Raw genomic sequence first — 22268 nt, 5'->3', positions numbered from 1 at the left:
AAACCAAACATTAAAAACTAGACTTCGGATACATGGAGCTATTATGGAAATGACAAGGGAGGGGGCACATCTTTAAAGTTGTTACAATGCTACAAATATGATGCCTGAATGTATCCTTTCGACTTGACAGCTCAGGGAAGATAAAGGTAAACGGACCCCTGACCCTTATGTCCAGTCACGGACGACTCTGGGGTTGCGGCACTCATCTCGCTTTATTGGCTGAGGGAGCCGGCGTACAGCTTCCGGGTCATGCGGCCAGCAGGACCAAGCCGCTTCTGGCGAACCAGAGCAGCGCACGGAAACGCCGCTTACCTTCCCGCCGGAGCGGTACCTAGTTATCTACTTGCACTTTGACGTGCTTTCGAACTGCTAGGTTGGCAGGAGCAGGGACCGAGCAATGGGAGCTCACACCATCGTGGGGATTCGAACCGCCGACCTTTCAACCAGCAAGCCCAAGAGGCTCTGTGGTTTAGACCACAGTGCCACCCGCATCCCATTAAGGGAAGATACCTAGCTTTATAAATTTGTGCAAAATCCATACTTTAACCAACTCTCCTCATTCCAGTGCCATTTTAACCCTTAAAGAAAAGTGAATTTGGGCTCCACCTCCCTCCATGAACCAAGAAGCGGGAAATAACGTAGACAGCAGGAACAGGGCATCCCACCATAATTCCCCAAGCGTGAGAGCGCATACATGGCCCCCCACCCAGGGAGCGACCAGGGGGGCAACACTAGACATCCTCAGAGGCAGTTGAGCAAGTCAGGTGTTCTGAAAGCCCATCTCCAGACAAGTCCTGAGAGCAAGGATATTTAAAGAGTTTCCTTGTTCTTTTGGTGACAGGTACTTAAGAGGTTGAAATATCCTCAGAGTCCTGCAGTGATTTCATGCTCTTTATTGCAGCTTGTAAAACAGTGACTGAATTTCCCCTCAAACCTCAGGCTTTTATATACATTACAGTGGTACCTCAGGTTACAGATGCTTCAGGTTACATACGCTTCAGGTTACAGACTCTGCTAACCCAGAAATAGTACCTCAGGTTAAGAACTTTGCTTCAGGATGAGAACAGAAATCGCACCACGGCAGCAGGAGGCCCCATTAGCTTAAGTAGTGCTTCAGGTTAAGAACAGTTTCAGGTTAAGAACGGACCTCGGGTCATTTAAGGTTGGGGCAGCCCGTGCTCGCCCCTTTTCTCTCTTACAGCAGCTGCGGTTTCCCACCCACCCACCCTCTAGGTTTTCACTTGGACTTTGCTATGGGCTTCGGCTGGTCGCCGCAAGGGGCCTGGTAGGAGTTTTTCCACTTGGCTAATTGGCATTATTTTGGAAGCCACTTGGTTTTTTCGCCTACCTCGTAGCAAAACGTCACAACACCTTTGGTTTTGGCGGATAGGCATTGGCAGGGGTATTATTATGCAAATGAGCGCCATCACATCCCCCAAATCTTGAAGGGTAGTTCGTTAAAGGATTCCGGGGGGCGTCGCCTCGTCCGAAACCTATGGAGGCTAGGGCCTAAAGCGCGCTCCCGAGCGGTAACCCCTCGGGGAGTGCCTAGGTATGTGCATCTCGGGGGCTCTCCCTGTTGGTGCTTAACCCTTCCCGGTTCTATGCCAGATAGTCTGATAGGGCCAACGCCTAAAGCCAATACCGCTCTTACCTGTAATCAATAAAGTTGTGGCCATTTTTCACCCATTAACCTAAATTCTGGTGTCCAGTGTCTTTATTTATTCCATCTGTGGGAGGGGGCGGGAATTGCCACGCAACAAGAAAGATCATGGTCTACTGACGACTGTTTTGCTCCAAATTGCTTGGCTGGAACCTCCTTCTTTTACTGAACGCATGAACCCACAGGGGACTTACACCCCAATAAGCGAAGCTGTTGAGTAGTCTCTCACCCCGGATTTTTTCCCCCTAACAGAACGATTCTTATTTTTCCCTTTGATCCTTCGTTTCCTCGCCCCCAACCTCGGCTCCTTGCTGTCATCCCTCCTACAGGATATAAGCCAATCCGAATCTGATATACATGCATGACGTTTAGTGATATTTGCATCAATAGGGGGGAGCTGTGAGGGCTGCAAAATGTTCCAAGAGCAGCTGCAACTATAATCACAGCTGCAAAAAGAGGGGGTTTTGCTGCCTGGTGGATTACCTACCGAAACCTTTGTGGGGTTTTGTCCTGATTAAGACGCCTCCGCATTTTAATCGGATCGTTATACAGCGGGAGGTGAGAGGCAGTGACAGGTTCCAGGAAATGAGAACCAATCTCTTATTGAATGAAGAAGTATGGGAAAGCAAGCCTCTTCCTTCCTGTGCTAGCTGTCAGAAACATGTGTCACGGCTAAAAATTTGCTGCTGTTTCTTTAATGCTAAAAGAACTAAGTCAGTGTGAGTCCACGACCTACAATGACTCACGCAACCTTTCAGCTAATTGTACCTGTATATATAGAGTGGTCATTGATTGTGTTGGTGTGGGTTGGTTGGTTGGAGCAGCTGGTAGTGTTGATGTGTGTACAGTTGTTCAGTCGTTTTGCAGATAAAGACTTTTAAGAATAAAAGCAGAAAATACTCTGCAAGGACACTCTTCTTGTGGACTCTTTTATGCTGACAAGGGTCCGAGGACCAGGCTGAGGAGACAAAGGAAGTCAGGACCTTTGCTTTTCCAACACTGACAGCATGTGCTTCCCAATTTGATGGCCACTACAGGCTGTGAGATTTGACCAGCTCCAGCCCATCTGAAGCTGGTACAGGCTCGTCTTATCTTGAGCCCAAGCAGAGCGTAGTCACGCAGATGAAAGGATAAGCAGGCAATGTGCTACATGCTGAAGTTTATTTACAAGCTATGCTGAGAGCATACAAACATACATCTTGCCTCTGTGAGAGCAGAGAAGCAACTCCTCTTGACACAAAGAAACCGAGAGAACAGTGAAAAACAGGAAACCAGTGTACGTCACATCCAGTCTCCCATTCCCGTGGGAATCCAACAGTAACTTGGACTGTGGAATGCAAAACAATGTCTTGTGACATGCATTCGCTGCTCAGTGAGGAAGCAGAAACCAACACAGGCAGGGCCAGCCTCAGATGTTTTGCTATTTTCCAGGGATGTCCCTGATTTACAGAAGCTGTCCCAGTTTCTGATTTGATCCCGGAATGTCCCACTTTTCCTTAGGACATCCCTATTTTTACCGGAGAAATGTTGGCGGGTATGGAGTGATCCGACCCCCAAGTCGTCTGAAGGCAATCCTGTACAGGAAAGTTTTGAAATGTTTTATTATGTTTTAATATACAGTCGAACCTCAGTTGTCAAACAGCTCCGTAGTCAAACGTTCTGACTTTCGAACACCGAAAACCCAGAAGTAACTGCTCTGGTTTTTTAATGATTTTTGGAAGCCGAACATGCTACGCAGCTTCTATTTTGAGTTTCCCTGTTGTTCTGAGGCTTCCGTATTGAGTTTTCAGTTTTCGAAGGTTTCAGAAATCGAACGGACTTCCGGAACAGATTACGTTCGAAAACCGAGGTTCCAATGTATGTTGGAAGCTACCCAAAGTGGCTGGGGCAACCCAGTGAGATGTGTGGGGTATAAATCAGGCATAGGCAGACTCGGCCCTCCAGATGTTTTGGGACTACAACTCCCATCATCCCTGACCACTGGTCCTGTTAGTTAGGGATGATGGGAGTTGTAGTCCCAAAACATCTGGAGGGCCAAGTTTGCCTATGCCTGGTATAAATAGTAAATCATTATGGAATGGGGCATCCCTATTTTCATCGGAGAAATTTTGGAGGGTATGGTTTTGCCACAGAGGCAAGGCATCCTACGGCCTCCTCTGCGGTAGTTGTGCCATGACCTTGCCACATCCTCAATGGGAGCATGGATGGAGCATGGCCCGCCTGTGACAATGGTGCCCATCGGATGCAGCTCGGCAGAGGAGGCGGCAGGTTCGCCCACAGCACCAGCATGGCACAGGGGTGGGCCACACCCACAAAGGAGGCAGGGCGGCAGCTATGAGCAGTACCCTCCTCGGGCCCCCATTTTCAAAATGGTGGCCGGAACCCAAACTTTGGCAAAGGTTGCTTCCTCCACCTCAGAAACCGTCGTGTCGCGTTTGACGGTGACATCTCAAGAGATGGGCAAACAGCCAAACAGACAGCCAAACCACCTTCCAAAATACATGGTAGACTAGATGCTGCTTATTATTATGAATTGCAGTCATATTAACTTTTTTTTATCTTTTTCGTATTGTGTGAAAATGATGTTATCCAATTCCACTCTGTTGTTCCTTATGTTGCTATTTTCTAAACTGCCCTGAGGCTTTTGTGTGGGTATGTCTTGGAAAATGATAATAATTTTTTAATTAGTTTTCAATTACAGTGGTACCTTGGTTCTCAAATGCCTTGGTTCTCATATGCTGAAAATCCGGAAGTAAGTGTTCTGGTTTTCAAACATTTTTCAGAAGCCAAACATCCGATGCGGCTGTCAGCTATTGTTTCTGGGGTGCCTGCTCCAATCAGAAGCTGTGCCTTGGTTTTTATACATTTTGGAAGTCAAATGGACTTCTGGAATGGATTAAGTTTGGCGGTTTTGTTTTTGCTATTTATTTTGCATTTTTGTTTTTGAGGCTATTTTGGTTAATTTGTTTTTGTGACTATGTGGAACCCAGTTCCGCTACTGACTGATTGATTGTGTGACTGCAGAAATGGATAAAAGCCACACACCCCAATCCAAACAATGACTATCATTAGTGCAGGTAAGAAAAAAAATATGTGTGTTTTTATCATATACAATACTGTCTTATTTATTTTATAGTACTGTACAATGATTATTGCTTTCCTTTTATGGATCGGTGGTCTCATTAGATAGCAAAATTAAATGTTAAAGTGTTGTTTCAGGGGTTGTTTTTAAAGTCTGGAACGGATTAATCCGTTTTGCATTACTTTCTATGGGAAAGTGCACCTTGGTTTAGGAACGCTTTGGTTTTAGAACGGACTTCCGGAACAGATTAAGTTTGAGAACCAAGGTACCACTGTACAGTCCAATAATAGCCTCATTATAACAATGCCAAATTATAATACAATTACTAATACCAATCATTCAAATACCAAATTATGTAATTTGGGTCGTCCCCCAACGTGCTAGAATTGATGGTTTGATGATTTCCTTTATTTCTGCGTTCCAAAATCTTATTAATTTCAATTACATTCCAGTCAAAGTAATAATCCCACATACAAGAACTGCAAAATTAATAACTTCACTTTGTGTTGACACATTAAATGATTCATGAAACTACAAGTGAGGCACTCAAACTATGTGTGGCAATTATTCTGTCCGTGATGTTTCTTCCTGTCCTCATAAAATATTACCATATGTCTGTCTTCCCCCGGTTATTGCTGTTCTCCATCATGCCTTGGGCGGAGCTAATATCCCATTGTCGTTTCAGAAATTTCTCCATTGCTTCACTGTTTTGCAACTTTAACAGCAGCTGCAAAAATCACACTGTCCCAATAAATAACCTGTTTTCACCATTTTTTCCCTCTTGGCCTGGGAAGGAGAGTGATCTGTCAAACTGTAGATGACTCAGTTATGAACCTTATCAGTTCCTTGGCAAGTTCGCAGATTCCTTCCATCAGGAAATGTCTTAAATTAATGGATACCCACTTTGCAACAATGCCAAAATGCATCAGTTGGCGATGGCTCTTGACTCTAGCAAATGAAGCTTTACCAAGCTCATTTGCAGAGTTTGGTCCTGTAAGATCAGAAAAGTAGGGCTCATTATACCTTAACAGCTGAAGAATACTTCTCCATTTATCTTATCCCTCCCGATCATTACCTCCTTTTTACATCTCCCGGCTAATGGGCGTGCGCTTTTAGCGGAAAGAACTTTGGGTTCCTTATTTTGCAAACCCACACAATGTTTTATAGTCAGTCCTATCCCAACCACACACAATAAAGTACTTATCAGATCAGCAAAGTGGAAGAGGAAGCGTTTGCCACAGCAAATGACTCATCTTCTTATGTAGCTGCATCGTTTTATACTTTCTGGGTGTCTTGCGATCGCATTACAAAGCAGTTGTCAACGCAAATGGATGCTCTGTGCAATTACGCCTGCAAGAAGATTGATATTGATACATTAAAGGTAAAGGTAAAGGTACCCCTGCCCGTACGGGCCAGTCTTGACAGACTCTGGGGTTGTGCACCCATCTCACTTAAGAGGCCAGGGGCCAGCGCTGTCCGGAGACACTTCCGGGTCACGTGGCCAGCGTGACATCGCTGCTCTGGCGAGCCAGAGCCGCACACGGAAACGCCGTTTACCTTCCCGCTGGTAAGCGGTCCCTATTTATCTACTTGCACCCGGAGGTGCTTTCGAACTGCTAGGTTGGCAGGCGCTGGGACCGAGCAGCGGGAGCGCATCCCGCCGCAGGGATTCGAACCGCCGACCTTTCGATCGGCAAGCCCTAGGCGCTGAGGCTTTAACCCACAGCGCCACCTGCGTCCCTATGATACATTAGAAGGACACAAATATGGCCTATTTTGATCAACAGATAGAGGACATGACAACTCTTGCAACTTACGAACAGATCACTTTCAAGTGGAGATTACATATGCGCAAATTTAATGATATTTGGAATGTTTTTATTGAAATAATATTGACCCGCAATTCAATATATATGTGAAGGAAACAATAAGTTCATTCATTTCCATCTATGTTATATGGTTCCGTAACATTAATGCTATTTTATTATCTTATTGTTATTGTTTTCCTCTGCCTTTCAGAATGTTTCATATACTATTTTTCTTTTTCTCTTTTTCTTTTTTACTTTAACTCATAATATTCTTCATAAAAATTATAAATATACAGGGGCACCTTGGTTCTCAAGCTTAATCCGTTCCGGAAGTCCGTTCCAAAAGCAAAGCGTTCCAAAACCAAGGCGTGCGTTCCCATAGAAAGTCATGCAAAAGGGATTAATCCATTCCGGACTTTTAAAAACAACCCCCAAAACAGCAATTTAACATGGGTTTTACTATCTAACGAGACCATTGATCCATAAAATGAAAGCAATAATCAATGTACTTTACTGTAAAATAAATAAGAGTATTGTTGATGATAAAAATTAAAATCAATATTTTTTCCCCTGCAGCGATGATAGTCATTGTTTGGATGGGGGGCTTTTATCCATTTCTGCAGTCACACAATCAATCAATCAGTAGCGGAACTGGGTTCCACACAGCCACAAAAACAAATTAAACAAAAAAGCCACAAAAATGCAAAATAAATAGCAAAAACAAAAGCGCCAAACTTAATCTGTTCTGGAAGTCCGTTTGACTTTCAAAATGTTCAAAAACCAAGGCGCAGCTTCTGATTGGTGCAGGCACCCCAGAAACAATAGCCAACAGCCGCTTCAGACGTTCGGCTTCTGAAAAACATTTGGAAACTGAAACACTTCCTTCTGGGTTTTTGGCGTTTGAAACCAAGGTGTTTGAGAACCAAAGTACCACTGTACAGTGGTACCTCGGGTTAAGAACTTTATTCATTCTGGAGATCAGTTCTTAACCTGAAACTGTTCTTAACCTAAGGTACCACTTTAGCTAATGGGGCCTCCCGCTGCAGCCGCTGCACGATTTCTGTTCTCATCCTGAAGCAAAGTTCTTAACCCGAGGTACTATTTCTGGATTAGCAGAGTCTGTAACCTGAAGCATCTGTAACCTTATGTACCACTGTATATACTTGTGTTCTATGTTATGAATCAAGCATTGTAAGGAGTTCTTTCTTTTTGTTTTCCAATGTACAGTAAGGTAAAGGTACCCCTGACCATTAGGTCCAGTCGTGGCCAGCTCTGGGGTTGCGGCGCTCATCTCGCTTTATTGGCCGAGGGAGTTGGCGCACAGCTTCCGGGTCATGTGGCCAGCATGACGAAGCCGCTTCTGGTGAACCAGAGCAGCGCACAGAAACGCCGTTTACCTTCCTGCTGGAGCGGTACCTATTTATCTACTTGCATTTTGACGTGCTTTCGAACTGCTAGGTTGGCAGGAGCAGGGACCGAGCAACGGGAGCTCACCCCGTCGTGGGGATTCGAACCACCAACCTTCTGATCGGCAAGTCCTAGGCTCTGTGGTTTAACCCACAGCGCCACCAGCGTCCCTTAATGTACAGTATTTCTTATCAATTAAAAACCTGGGCACCTTCTGAGAAGCCATGCTGGCAATCTCAAAGGGATGCTCTGAAGTGCCTTGGTAGAACTCATGGAGGAAGAGGAAGAAAGTTTGGGTTCATGGTGGCAGCAGTGAGCCGGAAAAGGTAAATCAGCAGGTGGCAGGTAAAAGGTAAAGGTAAAGGACCCCTGGATGGTGATGTCCAGTCAAAGGTGGCTATGGGGTTGTGGCGCTCATCTCGCTTTCAGACCAAGGGAGCTGGCCTTTGTCCACAGACAGCTTTATAGGGTCATGTGGCCAGCAGAACTAAACTGCTTCTGGTGCAACGGGACACCGTGACGGAAACAGGGCACACAGAAACACCATTTACTTTCCCGCTGGAGCGGTACCTATTTATCTACTTGCACTTTGACATGCTTTTGAACTGCTAGGTTGGCAGGAGCAGGGACAGAGCAACGGCAGCTCACCCCGTCACAGGGATTCGAACCGCCGACCTTCTGATCGGTAAGCCCAAGAGGCTCAGTGGTTTAGACCACAGCAGTCAGTAGAGGCAGTGCATGGCAGTGGGCCAAGGCAGCCTGGGCAGTTGAGGGGTGGGTGCAGGGACAGAAAATGTTGGAGGGTATGGGAATCTTGCCCCCAGGGATCTGGGGGATCCCTGTTCCCCCACTAACCCATAACAATACTCTCCGATCATGTCCAAACTTACTCAACTTACTCAACCCTGTAGGGTGCCACAGGGTTCTGTCTTGGGCCCGGTCTTATTCAACATCTTTATCAACGACTTGGATCATGGACTCAAGGGCATCCTGATCAAATTTGCAGATGACACCAAACTGGGAGGGGTGGCTAACACCCCAGAGGACAGGATCACACTTCAAAATGACCTTGACAGATTAGAGAACTGGGCCAAAACAAACAAGATGAATTTTAACAGGGAGAAATGTAAAGTATTGCACTTGGGCAAAAAAAAATGAGAGGCACAAATACAAGATGGGTGACACCTGGCTTGAGAGCAGTACATGTGAAAAGGATCTAGGAGTCTTGGTTGACCACAAACTTGACATGAGCCAACAGTGTGACGCGGCAGCTAAAAAAGCCAATGCAGTTCTGGGCTGCATCAATAGGAGTATAGCATCTAGATCAAGGGAAGTAATAGTGCCACTGTATTCTGCTCTGGTCAGACCTCACCTGGAGTACTGTGTCCGGTTCTGGGCACCACAGTTCAAGAAGGACACTGACAAACTGGAACGTGTCCAGAGGAGGGCAACCAAAATGGTCAAAGGCCTGGAAACGATGCCTTATGAGGAACGGCTAAGGGAGCTGGGCATGTTTAGCCTGGAGAAGAGGAGGTTAAGGGGTGATATGATAGCCATGTTCAAATATATAAAAGGATGTCACATAGAGGAGGGAGAAAGGTTGTTTTCTGCTGCTCCAGAGAAGCGGACACGGAGCAATGGCTCCAAACTACAAGAAAGAAGATTCCACCTAAACATTAGGAAGAACTTCCTGACAGTAAGAGCTGTTTGACAGTGGAATTTGCTGCCAAGGAGTGTGGTGGAGTCTCCTTCTTCGGAGGTCTTTAAGCAGAGGCTTGACAACCATATGTCAGGAGTGCTCTGATGGTGTTTCCTGCTTGGCAGGGGGTTGGACTCGATGGCCCTTGTGGTCTCTTCCAACTCTATGATTCTATGATTCTAACTTTTCTCTAAACCATGGGTAGGCAAACTAAGGCCCAGGGGCCGGATCCAGCCCAATCGCCTTCTAAATCTGGCCCACGGACCATCCCGGAATCAGCATTTTTTCCCATGAGTAGAATGTGTCCTTTTATTTAAAAGGCACCTCTGGGTTATTTGTGGGGCCTGCCTGGTGTTTTTACATGATTAGAATGTGTGCTTTTATTGAAAATGCATCTCTGGGTTATTTGTGGGGCATAGGAATTCATTCATTTTTTTCCTTCAAACTATAGTCCGGCCCCCCACAAGGTCTGAGGGACAGTGGACCGCCCCCCTGCTGAAAATGTTTGCTGACCCTTGCTCTAAATTGAAAAGCCCCACGGGTGATATGACCTTTTCTTCCTGAGGGGAATTAAATGCTGAAACCTTTCCATTCCGCGTTTACGATTCAGCCCCAAAGGTTCCCCATGCAAAGAACTGATCGCATCCACCAGCGAGAACTTAAACAGCCAGAGCAAGAACGTCAAACTGCGGCAAGAGAAAGGGAAGAGGGGGAGAGGCTGTTGCGAATGAGTTGAGAACATTTCTATTTCCATCGCGAGCGCAGAATATTGCCTGCAAGCCAACGAAACCGCTCTTGTTTGAGTTGCCAAAGAAAAATATAATAAAACAAAGAAGTTCTCAAGACGAAGAAGCGATTGTCAGACTTTGCGATCAATGAAAAACATTATCTTGGATCACTTCGCCGGAATAGCTCCGAGCTACAAATGTTCCTATTTCCTCTCTCTTGTTCATTCTCTCTGCTCTGACACAGTTGTTAGTCTGTGATTTGCCAGTAATTGCAATTGTTCGCAAGACCCTTTCTCTGTTCGCCGTTAACAATGAGGCCCAGTCGGACAATTTTGGGTTTTGGAGTGATCGCTACGACCCTAGGTTTGAGTATCGATTGCTCAGCTTGCAGGGCACTGCAAAATACAGGGCTTTCTCTGACAAACGCCGCAAAACTATTGCCAAACTTTGGAACTTGTCTGGAGTGAATCGCACAACATGGGGTTTTGGGGGTGATAGCTATGACCCTAAGTTTGAGCATCAACTACTCAGCTTGAGGGTTGTTGCAAAATGTGGGGGGGGGGATTTGCTGCAAAACACTGCAAAACTTTGGCAAGAGCTTGTAGGGGATTCCAAATTTCAGGGCTGCACTGGCTTCCGGTGGAGTACTGGATCGGGTTTAAGGTGCTGGTTTTGACCTTTAAAGCCCTATGCTGCCAAGGACCTACATACCTACGGGACTGCCTCTCCTGGTATGCCCCGCGGAGGACCTTAAGGTCCACAAATGACAACATTTTGGAGGTCCCAAGTGGTTAGATTGGTCTCAACTGAGGCCAGGGCCTTTTCAGTACTGGCCCCGACTTGGTGGAATGCTCTGTCACAAGAGACTAGAGCCCTGCGGTACTTGATCGTATTTTTTGCTCTATAAGACACACTTTTTCCCTCCTAAAAGGTAAGGGGAAATGTGTGTGCATCTTATGGAGCGAATGCAGGCTGCGCAGCTGTTCCAGAAGCCAGAAGAGTGAGAAGGATTGCTGCGCAGCGCTCCCTCTTGCTCTTCTAGCTTTTGGCTTAGCCCCTCTGTCCCTTCTCCCACCTCGCAGAAAAGCCGCACACATGTTCCACGTGGCTCGTGAAAGGGAGCGCTGAGCGGAGCCTGGAATGCATACAGGCTCTGCTCAGAACTCCCTTTAAAGAGTATTTTTTTCTTGCATTCCCCCTCTAAAAACTAGGTGCGTCTTATGGAGCGAAAAATACGGTAACACATATAACAGTGCAAGAGGGGGAAGTGGAGATTATTTCTCATATTTATGGAGAAATGAGGGGAATATCAGAGGTGGGGGGCTGTGAGGAATGGGAACAGGACCGGTTTGTCCATCCCTGGCTCAAAATCACCATCAGAGAGGCCCAGAAATTAAATTCCAGGCTCCTCACTCAGTTTGCAGAGGACAATCTAAAGTTTGATGGTTGCGTTTTAGTACTCCTGACCTCTCTGAATTGTTGAAGGCCAACCATAATTCCAAAAGGGGAGATGCACTTTGCAAAGACTTTGGAAGAAACAAATGAAATTGGGAGCTCAGGCTTAGAAGAGCTGCAATCAAGTAGAAAAGGAGAGGCTATTTATAATCCGATCAGCTGCCCTGGCATAATGTCAATACAGAGTGAAATGAGACTCAAGGCCAAAGGGATCAAGAGTCACTCAATAACCTTGCATTTTTATTGCAGACCAGATTTTGGATGGGTTTTTCAAGCGGGGCATTAGGAGGGTTTTCAAAGTAGAGGATTGCATCGAATCAGAAGGCTGGTGGCTCCACCAGGGACCAGCTACTTACCTACCACTGTGGCTGAGTTTCTTCTTAAGAAATCAGCTGGGATAGCTCAGAACAGGAGAGCGTGAGATGCTTAATCCCAGGGTCAAGGGTTTGAACCTCGCGTTGGACAAAAGATCCCTGCAGGTACCACTGTAATCGGAATCTCCTTTCTTGTAACTTGAAGCCATGGGTTCGAGTCCTCCCTTCCAGGGCAGGAGGAAACAAGCTTGTTCCCCTCTTCCGTGGGACAGCCCCTGAGATATTTGAAGATGGCTCTCCTACCTCCTCTCAGTCTCCTCTTTCCCAGTCTAAGAATCCAGCTCCTTCAATAATTCCTCATAAGGCATGTAGGCAGGATGCCACCAAGGAGGAGGAAATCCTGCCTCCAAGGGCTGTGGCATAGCTGTCATTGTCAACATGGCAGAGGCGGCAGGCGATGCATTCCTTGGAAGCCAGATCTGCCTGCCCCTGTCGATCCTGACACCATAGGCAGTCATCTCACCTTGCCTGGCTCTGGCCATTGAGACTGGAAGCTTGCAACAATAAATAATAATAATAATAAATTATTATTTATACCCCACCCATCTGGCTGGGCTTCCCCAGCCACTCTGGGCAGCTTCCAACAAAACACTAAAATACAGTAATGCATCAAATATTAAAAGCTTCCCTAAACAGGCTTGCCTTCAGATGTCTTCTAAAAGTCTGGTAGTTGTTTTTCTCTTTGACATCTGGTGGGTGGGCGTTCCACAGGGCAGGTGCCACCACCGAAAAGGCCCTCTGCCTGGTTCCCTGTAACTTGGCTTCTCGCAGTGAGGGAACCGTCAGAAGGTCCTCGGAGCTGGACCTCAGCATCCGGGCAGAATGATGGAGGTGGAGACGCTCCTTCAGGTATACTGGACCGAGGCCGTTTAGGGCTTAAAAGGTCAGCACCAACACTTTGAATTATGCTCGGAAACGTACTGGGAGCCAGTGTAGGTCTTTCAAGACCGGTGTTATATGTGGTCTCGGCAGCCTCAACTCTATCTCAGGAAGTTTTGGGATCCGAATGTAGCTCTCCTAATCCAGAGAGACTGTGATGGTCTGGGAATCGGATTCAGAGGCTGAACCTGAGGAATCCCAGCCTGCACAGGAGTCCCCGCCTCCAGAACCAGCTGAGCCGGGGCTGGGGCTTGAGCCTGAAGGGTCCTCACCTGTGCTGGATCCTCAGGTGCAGGCACCAGCTGAGTCTGCTCTGGCTCCTGAGGTGATGGAGGACCCATTGCCTGCAGGTGCTCCACTCTCAGCCCCGTCAGAGGAAGCTGAGGTTGCCTCTGGGTCCGGTAACCCTCCAGCCTCTCCTGAGCTGCAGAGGCTCAGGGCAGAGAGGCGGAGGGAACTAAGTTCCCGCAAGAGGAGTGCTCGCCTCCAGGCCAGGAGAGGCGAGTCACCAGAGGATCGGGGCCACCCTATGCCTCGTGGGAGATAAAAGACAGCCAGCCCCAGTCCCAAGTTGCGGGAGCAACACTGTTGGTTGCTAGTTCCTGCCTGAACCCTTTCCTGCTTTCCTGCCTGAGCTCCTGACCCGCCCTGGCTCCCTGCTTGCATGCCTGTTCCTCCCCCCCCCCAAAAAAAAAAAAATCTTATTGGTTTTCACAATATTATAAACAAGCAAACAAACACACAAGACAAACAAACATAACAAAAATAAATCATAGCCTTATTGAAAATTACAGTTATTAACTTTGTTAAGTGACTTCCTCACTTCCCCTTGGTTGAATTTCATTGCATGTCTTTTTAACGGTTTTCCAAATCCCAATTTTTATAAAATTTAACTTAAACATTAACATCCTTAAATCTTCACCTTATATAATTAATCATATTAATTCATCACTTAACATAAACAAAATCCTAAGCCTGATTAATTATCTGCAAGCTATTTCCAGTTAATTTAACTTAACAAATTTAACTAAATAATCATTAAATTTATTCCATTTTTTCATGATATTCCTGATATTCCTCCTTCTGGTCGCAGACTCTTCCGGTTAGGTCGGCTAGCTCCGAAAAATCCATCATGGATCATCCAGGCATGATGTTGCATGCCTGTTCCTGATTTCACCCGACTCCCTGCCCTGCACCCAGCTTCAGCTACTACGGACTGCCTCCACGTTGCACCTTTGACCATGGACCGGACTTGGACCTCGCCTCTCGGGTAACCCACGGGACCAGCACAGAGACTTTTCATTGAGGAGGCCAGGAATTGGACCTGGGAAATTGGACCAAGGAAGGAAATGTGAGCAGGAGAAAGCAGGCATCTGCTATTGTGCCAGCTCCTCTCAGAGCTTATTGGTACCCTAGTCCCATCCACAGTCCTGCAGAAGCTGTAAATAAAATTCAAAAAGCAGCCGAGATGCAGAAGGATTCGAAGAAGTGAGCGGAGCTGCAGATGCAGTTTTATTAAAAGTGAGATTTGCAGAGGAGCAGAGGCAGATGGCGTTTGCGAAGGAGCAAGCTGAATGCAGAAAATATCGCGCATGTTCGGGAAGAGAGGAAATTGTGGAAAGAAAGAATCATCTCCGGTGTCAGTCATAAAGCGAGAAGATTGAAAAGGGAAATTGGGTTGTTAAAGAAACAAGTGGACGAATGTGAGTTTTCGGAGTTATTAAATCAGTGCTTCTCATTGTCTTTTTCTGAATCGACTTTCCTTGCAAATTTATTAAATATAGAAAAAACACGAAGACCGGAGAGGAATGGCGGAAGAACAATTCTGTTCTCTCCAGCAGAAACTCACCTTTGCAAATTGTTGCATGTGCAGAATGACTTCTGCAATTTCAGCGTAACTGCCCCACCCTCTCCTCCACCTGAATCATAGAATCATAGAGTTGGAAGAGACCACAAGGGCCATCGAGTCCAACCCCCTGCCAAGCAGGAAACACCATCAGAGCACTCCTGACATATGGTTGTCAAGCCTCTGCTTAAAGACCTCCAGAGAAGGAGACTCCACCACACTCCTTGGCAGCAAATTCCACTGTCAAACAGCTCTTACTGTCAGGAAGTTCTTCCTAATGTTTAGGTGGAATCTTCTTTCTTGTAGTTTGGATCCATTGCTCCGTGTCCGCTTCTCTGGAGCAGCAGAAAACAACCTTTCTCCCTCCTCTATGTGACATCCTTTTATATATTTGAACATGGCTATCATATCACCCCTTAACCTCCTCTTCTCCAGGCTAAACATGCCCAGCTCCCTTAGCCATTCCTCATAAGGCATCGTTTCCAGGCCTTTGACCATTTTGGTTGCCCTCCTCTGGACACGTTCCAGTTTGTCAGTGTCCTTCTTGAACTGTGGTGCCCAGAACTGGACACAGTACTCCAGGCACCAATCCTACATTTGCCCCAAAGGATTGTGGGAACCCCCAAAGCAGATGTGGGGGGAGGAAAGGAGAGGGGGGGGAATTCTGTTGTTTTTGCAGAAGGCATTCCGCCCAGACAGTGATGTAATTGGAACCTTTCTTCTTCTTCTTTGGCGATCCCCCTTTTTTAAAAATATATTTTTTATTGATTTTCCAATAAAAACAGCCAATCAACATATCCGAATCATAATCCAATTAAAAATAATAAACTAAAATGTTTTTTTTTAATGACCAATTATACAGTGGTACCTCAGGTTACATACGCTTCAGGTTACATACGATTCAGGTTACATACACTTCAGGTTACAGACTCTGCTAACCCAGAAATAATGCTTCAAGTTAAGAACTTTGCTTCAGGATGAGAACAGAAATCGTGCTCCGGCAGTGCAGCCGCAGCAGGAGGCCCTATTAACTAAACTGGTGCTTCAGGTTAAGAACAGTTTCAGGTTAAGAACAGACCTCCGGAACGAATTAAGTACTTAACCCGAGGTACCACTGTAGTCCAAATTGTAATTATTAATTTTTCCAGGCTGGACCTCTGACAGCATATCTCCAAATCTTCGTTCCTGCCTCTTCTCCTTGTTTTCATATTTTCCGCCTTCTGATCTTAACACTTTCAAGTTCTCCGTCCCTGGCTGATCCCTCGTAGCCGAGTAAGATTGTCTTCCATAAACACGTTTTTAACAGTGAGTCCCTAAACTGTGACTGTGGAGGCCAATTCTGGATCCACACGTCCGTCCACAGTGGGAAGTAAATTCCTAGATTTTGCCTGCAGCAAATCCTCCGTCATTAAAAGGTAAAGGTAAAAGTACCCCTGCCCGTACGGGCCAGTCTTGACAGACTCTGGGGTTGTGCGCCCATCTCACTCAAGAGGCCAGGGGCCAGCGCTGTCCAGAGACACTTCCGGGTCACGTGGCCAGCGTGACATCACTGCTCTGGCGAGCCAGAGCCGCACACAGAAATGCCGTTTACCTTCCCGCTAGTAAGTGGTCCCTATTTATCTACTTGCACCCGGGGGTGCTTTCGAACTGCTAGGTTGGCAGGCGCTGAGACCGAGCAGCGGGTGCGCACCCCGCCGCGGGGATTCGAACCGCCGACCTTTCGATCGGCAAGCCCTAGGCGCTGAGGCTTTTACCCACAGTGCCACCCTCCGTCATTAAATACATATAAAAATAATCCAATAAGACCATTTATTAATGAGAAACAGCATGTTTTTGCTCAATTAAAGGTAAAGGTAAAGGTACCCCTGCCCGTACGGGCCAGTCTTGACAGACTCTGGGGTTGTGTGCCCATCTCACTTAAGAGGCCAGGGGCCAGCGCTGTCCGGAGACACTTCCGGGTCACGTGGCCAGCGTGACATCGCTGCTCTGGCGAGCCAGAGCCGCACACGGAAACGCCGTTTACCTTCCCGCTGGTAAGCGGTCCCTATTAATCTACTTGCACCCGGAGGTGCTTTCGAACTGCTAGGTTGGCAGGCTTTTGCTCAATTAATTAACTTCAAATCCCTAAACCCCAGATAATAGACCGTGCTTTCTGAGCCATAATACCAGGAGATTCAGGCAGGTCAGGAATGAAGGCTGCAGAGCCAGCAGAAGTCAGAGTCTGTGGTTTTACGCCACTCGTGTTGTGTTGTTGTGTTGGCCCAATCTGACTCCATCGCAATGTAAAATGATTACAGCACGGAGGAAGATCACTGGTTTTGTGTCCGGAAGTTCTGAAGTTCAAACCCTAGCATATCCAGGAAGGATATTTGTAGCAGAATCATAGAATTGTAGAGCTGGAAGGGATCCAAGGGTCATCTAGTCTGACCCCCGCAATGCAGGAATCTTAGCTAAAGCATCCATGACAGATGGCCAGCCAACCTATGCTTAGAAACCACCAAGGAAGGAGAGTCCACCACCTTCGGAGGGAGATCATTCCACTGCCAAACAGCCCTCGCTGTCAGAAAGATGTTTAGTCAGAGTCTACTTCCTTGTGACTTGAAGCCATGGGTTCGAGTCCCACCCTCCAGAGGAGGAGAAAACTTGTTCCTTCTTCCATGTGACAACCCTTAAGATACCTGAAGATGAAAATCATATCTCCTCTCAGTCTCCTCCTCCTCCTCCATGCTAAACATCCCCAGCTTCTTCAACTGTTCCTCATAAGGCTTGGTTTCCAGACCCTTGATGTCACGGTCCGGTCTATGGGCGATCAACGTCCCGGTTGAGGATGTCGGGACCGGGGGCAAGATGGTGGGGTGGGAGCAGGAACGAGAGTCCAGAAGCCAGGGGTCCGAGGATCAGGAAGCAAGAATTTGTGCAATAGAAATTGTAATGGTTCTAGGGGTTGCTCGTGCGTAAATCGGCGCCACGCTTGGCTGAGTTACCTGGGTGAACCCTTTCTGTCCGGACAGCCACTCACCCGTGGCTGTCTCAATCGCTGGCAGAATCCGTCAGTGGGCGTTTCTTGAACTTCTTCCAGCAAAGAAGCTCTTTGACGCCTAGTCTCCGCCTACTCTCCCTGCGCGGAAGCCTTCTGCGCAGGGAGGGTGTGGGCAGCGGAAGACCCGTGCTCTCCCCGCTGGTCTCCGGCGAGGAGTCATGGAGCCACCTCGCCGATTCCCCCATCTGCCCCCCTTCTCCACTGGTGCTACGCTGATTTCCTTCCCCAGAAGATGGGCTGCTTCTCTCCCTCCCTGTACGCTCTCCGGAATCCCTCTGGAGCCCTCCCTCTCCCTCTGGCTCCGATGGCAGTTCCCTGACAGAAATAAAGACCAAATTGTCTTCCATGTACACGGTTTTAACAATGAGTCCGTGTGGAGGCCAATTCTGGATTCACATGTCCTTCCACAGTGGGGACCGCTTTCCATTTTTAAGTTCAGAATAGAGTAGTTGCTTTGGAAGACGATCATCAGGCATCCGCACTACAGGACCAGTCCAACGAAGTGGATGTTGAGAAAGTTCACCCTAAGGCCGCTCCCCATTTTCTCACATTCCCTTCCACCCCTGGCTGTCCAATTTCCCTTTTCTTCTCCATCAAGTCTCCCTGTGGAAAAGCAATTTGAGTGTAATGATTGCTTGTTTTTGTTGGTTTCTGCTCTCTTCACTGTGCAGCGAAGTGCTTGTCACGAGACAGGTGTTTACATTCCACAGAGTTGCTGTTGGGTTTTCCCACGGGAAAGGGAGACTGGATGTGACGTACACTGGTTTTCCTGTTTTTCACAGTTCTCACAGTGTTTTTCTCCGTGCTTTAGAGGAGAGAGGATGCATTCTCTGCTCCGGCAGAGGCAAGATGTTTTTCTGTAATCTACCAGCTTTGAAATGTAAATAAAGCAATATAGAGTATGTGCACGTATTCCTCATCATTCCGCTGTGCACGGGACACTGCAAATTCAACATTTTTACAGCCTTGCATGTTGCGGTGTTGATTTCACTCCTCCAATTTCTTGCTCTCTCTCTCTCTTTTTCCTTTGAACCAATACCACCCCCAGTTCCATGCGAGGGGACACCGTTAAATAATATTTATTACGAGAAAGTTAATGGAGGTTGCCGACAACTCCGCTGCGAACAGAGATTTGCACATTTTACAATGCACTTTATTCTGGCCTGTGAGCTGTATAACTGGGCAAGGAGGTGGGGGAAGAGGAAGAGAAGAAATAAGCAGAATTACCGTATTTTTCGCTCTATAAGACTCACTTTTTCCCTCCTAAAAATAAGGGGAAATGTGTGTGTGTCTTATGGAGCGAATGCAGGCTGCGCAGCTATCCCAGAAGCCAGAACAGCAAGAGGGATTGCTGCTTTCGCTGCACAGCGATCCCTCTTGCTGTTCTGGCTTCTGAGATTCAGAATATTTTTTTTCTTGTTTTCCTCCTCCAAAAACTAGGTGTGTCTTGTGGTCTGGTGCGTCTTATAGAACGAAAAATATGGTAAGTGCAGGGAAAAGACAGATGAGAGGGTCGAAGGAAAGAAGGCAGCTCACAAAGCAAGGAATCATGGAATTGTAGAGATGGAAGGGACTCTAAGGGTCATCTAGACCAACCCTCTGAAATGCAAGAATCTCAACTAAATAATTCCCTCACAAATGGCCATCTATCCTCTGCTTAGGTTAGGCTGAGAGAAGACAGCGATTGCAAGAGTATTGTTGGCCCAGAAATGGAAATGAGAAGAATTACAGTGGTACCTCGGGTTACATACGCTTCAGGTTACAGATTCCGCTAACCCAGAAATAGTACCTCGGGTTAAGAACTTTGCTTCAGTATGAGAACAGAAATCATGTGGCGGCAGCGGGAGGCCCCATCAGCTAAAGTGGTGCTTCAGGTTAAGAACAGTTTCAGGTTAAGAACGGACCTCCAGAACGAATCAAGTTCTTAACGCGAGGTACCACTGTAGCGACGGAAGAAGAATGGCAGTCAAAATTAATGGACTATGCAGAATTAGATAAGAATTAGATAAGATGACAGGAAGGATTTGAAACCTGACAGAAAGGATTTGGGACCAGAGATTAAATATGCGAACTATTTGAAAAGCAATTGCAATAAACTGATTACGCTAGTAGGACTGACTGCAAGAAGTTTCGTAAGGAGGAACATTGCAAGGAAGGTTATGAAGAGAGTTATTAGTTAGGATAATTAAAAGTAACAGTGAAATTAAGAAATGTAAATTACCGTAAGTGAAAAAGATTGGAAAATTTTCGGGTGCGATTGATGGAAGTAAAAAAAATGTATAAGATATGAAATTATGTTAAATGGCTGTTGAAAATGATATGTTAAAAATCAATAAACTAAATATTGATGTATGTAATTTTTATTTCTTAATTATATTTAGTGGTAGTATGGTTGTATTGTTTTTTGTAACATAAAATCATTCAATAAAAATTAGTATGTATATATATATATATATATATATATATATATAAAGAGAGGAGACAGTGATTGGTTCAATGTTACACCCGGTGAGTGTCATGCCCAGTGGGAATTCGAACCCTTGTCTCCCCGGTCCTAGCGTAACGCTCTAACCACTACACCACACTGTCTCTCAGACTACCGACCTGATCCAGCATCTCGTGTTCCGGCGAGTTTTTGCTTGTCCATTGGCAGGCGGAGACAAATCCAGATTGTGCATTAAAACTGAGCGTGCTGAGCACCTATATATGGGAAAATGCTAATTGGAATTTACTGGCTGTAAAAGGGGAACTAAACATTTATCAAGGTTTTCACTCCCATCTGTCAGTGGCTGTTAAGTGGCCAATGATCCATCTGCTCCTCTTTTTGCCATGGCTGGGGACAAACACAGGTGTGCTTGATGCACACCCCCCCCCCAAACCCAGCCCATTTCCAAATTTTGCCCTAGAAAGTATTGATTGGACGGTGCCCTAGATTTTTCACAAATGTTTTTCCTTGCTGAGACAGAGAGAGAGCTTCCAGATGGATGTTTTATTCTCTGCGTGAGAGGTTTTTCTGCAGCATTTGAACAAAATACCATACTTTTCCGTGTATAAGAAGCCCCGCCGTATAAGACGTCCTCTATTTTGGGGAGCTCAAATTTAAGAAAATGGGGGGAGATGGCTCAGAATTGTTTTTTGTTTTTTTGTTTTTTTATTCAAAATTATAACAAGATATATTATCCAAAAACATATCATCCTCGTTTCCCCCCCCCCATTTTACCTCCCCCCCAAAAACCCACCCACCTCCCGACTTCCCTCAGTTCCAGTCTTTGATTTCTCTAAAATTGCTGTTTTCTGCATGTTACAAAGTTGTATAGATCCTCAAACTATTTAGCTGATTACTATCAATAAAAAGTTTGTGAATGTTTATTCAAAACCTGCCAAGGAGTCCAGTTCGCTTTGTTGCGTCTTCAGATACTTTGTAAAGGGTTCCCATTCATCCTTAAAGTCACAGTTATCCTTGTCCCGTAGCTTATATGTCAGTTTTGCCAGTTTTGCATAGTCCATCAATTTTTCTTGCCATGATTTTTTAGTTGGGGTTTCTTCAGTCTTCCATCCTTGTGCTATTTAAACTCTCGTGGCCGTTGTCACATACATGAAGATGTTTTTCAGCTTTTTTGGCAGGTCTTTCTCTACAATCCCTAACAAAAATGCTTCAGGTTTTTTTAACAAATGTTAAATGGAACATTTTCTTCAATTCATTGTATATCATTTCCCAAAATTCTTTAATTACCTTACAATCCCACCACATATGATAAAATGTCCCCTCCTTTTCCTTACCCTTCCAACATATATTTGAATTAGTTTTGTACATATTCCCTAACTGCACTGGTGTCGTGTACCATCTGTGCATCATCTTCATGTAATTCTCCTTCAGTAGGGAACAATCTGTAAATTTTAGGTCGGTTTTCCATAATTTAAGTCAATCTTCCATCATAATGTTGAAGATGGCTCAGAATTGTTGAGCTTTTTTGGGAAAGAGGGGAGACTACCCAGGGTTGTTGAACTTTTTCGGGGGGGGGTTGCCGGAAATCGCTCACCCGCATGCATCGCTAAATCCGCCTCCCGTCTCTCCCCTTGCTGGCAGAAGCTGTCAATCGCCCGCCCAATTGCCACAGCATCAGCTAATCAACCCCAGCCATTGACACAGCAACCAATAACACGCCCCCTAGCCGCTGACAGTCACGGCTGCAACCAATCAAACGTCCACCCTATGCACAATCCATGTATAAGACGGCACCCACTTTTTAGCATAATTTATAAAGGAAAAAACCTAGTCTTATACAC

The 22268-nt window shown here is 46.1% G+C and overlaps 1 long non-coding RNA gene across 3 annotated transcripts in view; it reads right to left on the bottom strand.

Annotated features, from left to right (window-relative positions):
• The window catches only part of LOC307199303, a 270585-nt gene that overhangs the window by 205736 nt on the left and 42581 nt on the right, over window positions 1-22268 (bottom strand). Inside the window, exon 3 of one of the 3 annotated variants that reach the window (XR_013831837.1) lies at window positions 9828-9842. The exons of the other annotated variants lie outside the window; for them this stretch is intronic. This is a non-coding gene — a long non-coding RNA (uncharacterized lncRNA). Of the gene's footprint in view, window positions 1-9827; window positions 9843-22268 lie in introns of those variants that run through there. 3 annotated transcript variants of the gene reach the window in all.

Source organism: Podarcis cretensis (assembly GCF_951804945.1).
Source record: "Podarcis cretensis genome assembly, chromosome: 12".
Classification (NCBI taxonomy): Eukaryota; Metazoa; Chordata; class Lepidosauria; order Squamata; family Lacertidae; genus Podarcis; species Podarcis cretensis.
Note: the sequence above shows the minus strand (reverse complement) of the source record. Positions and strands in the feature narration are given on the sequence as shown.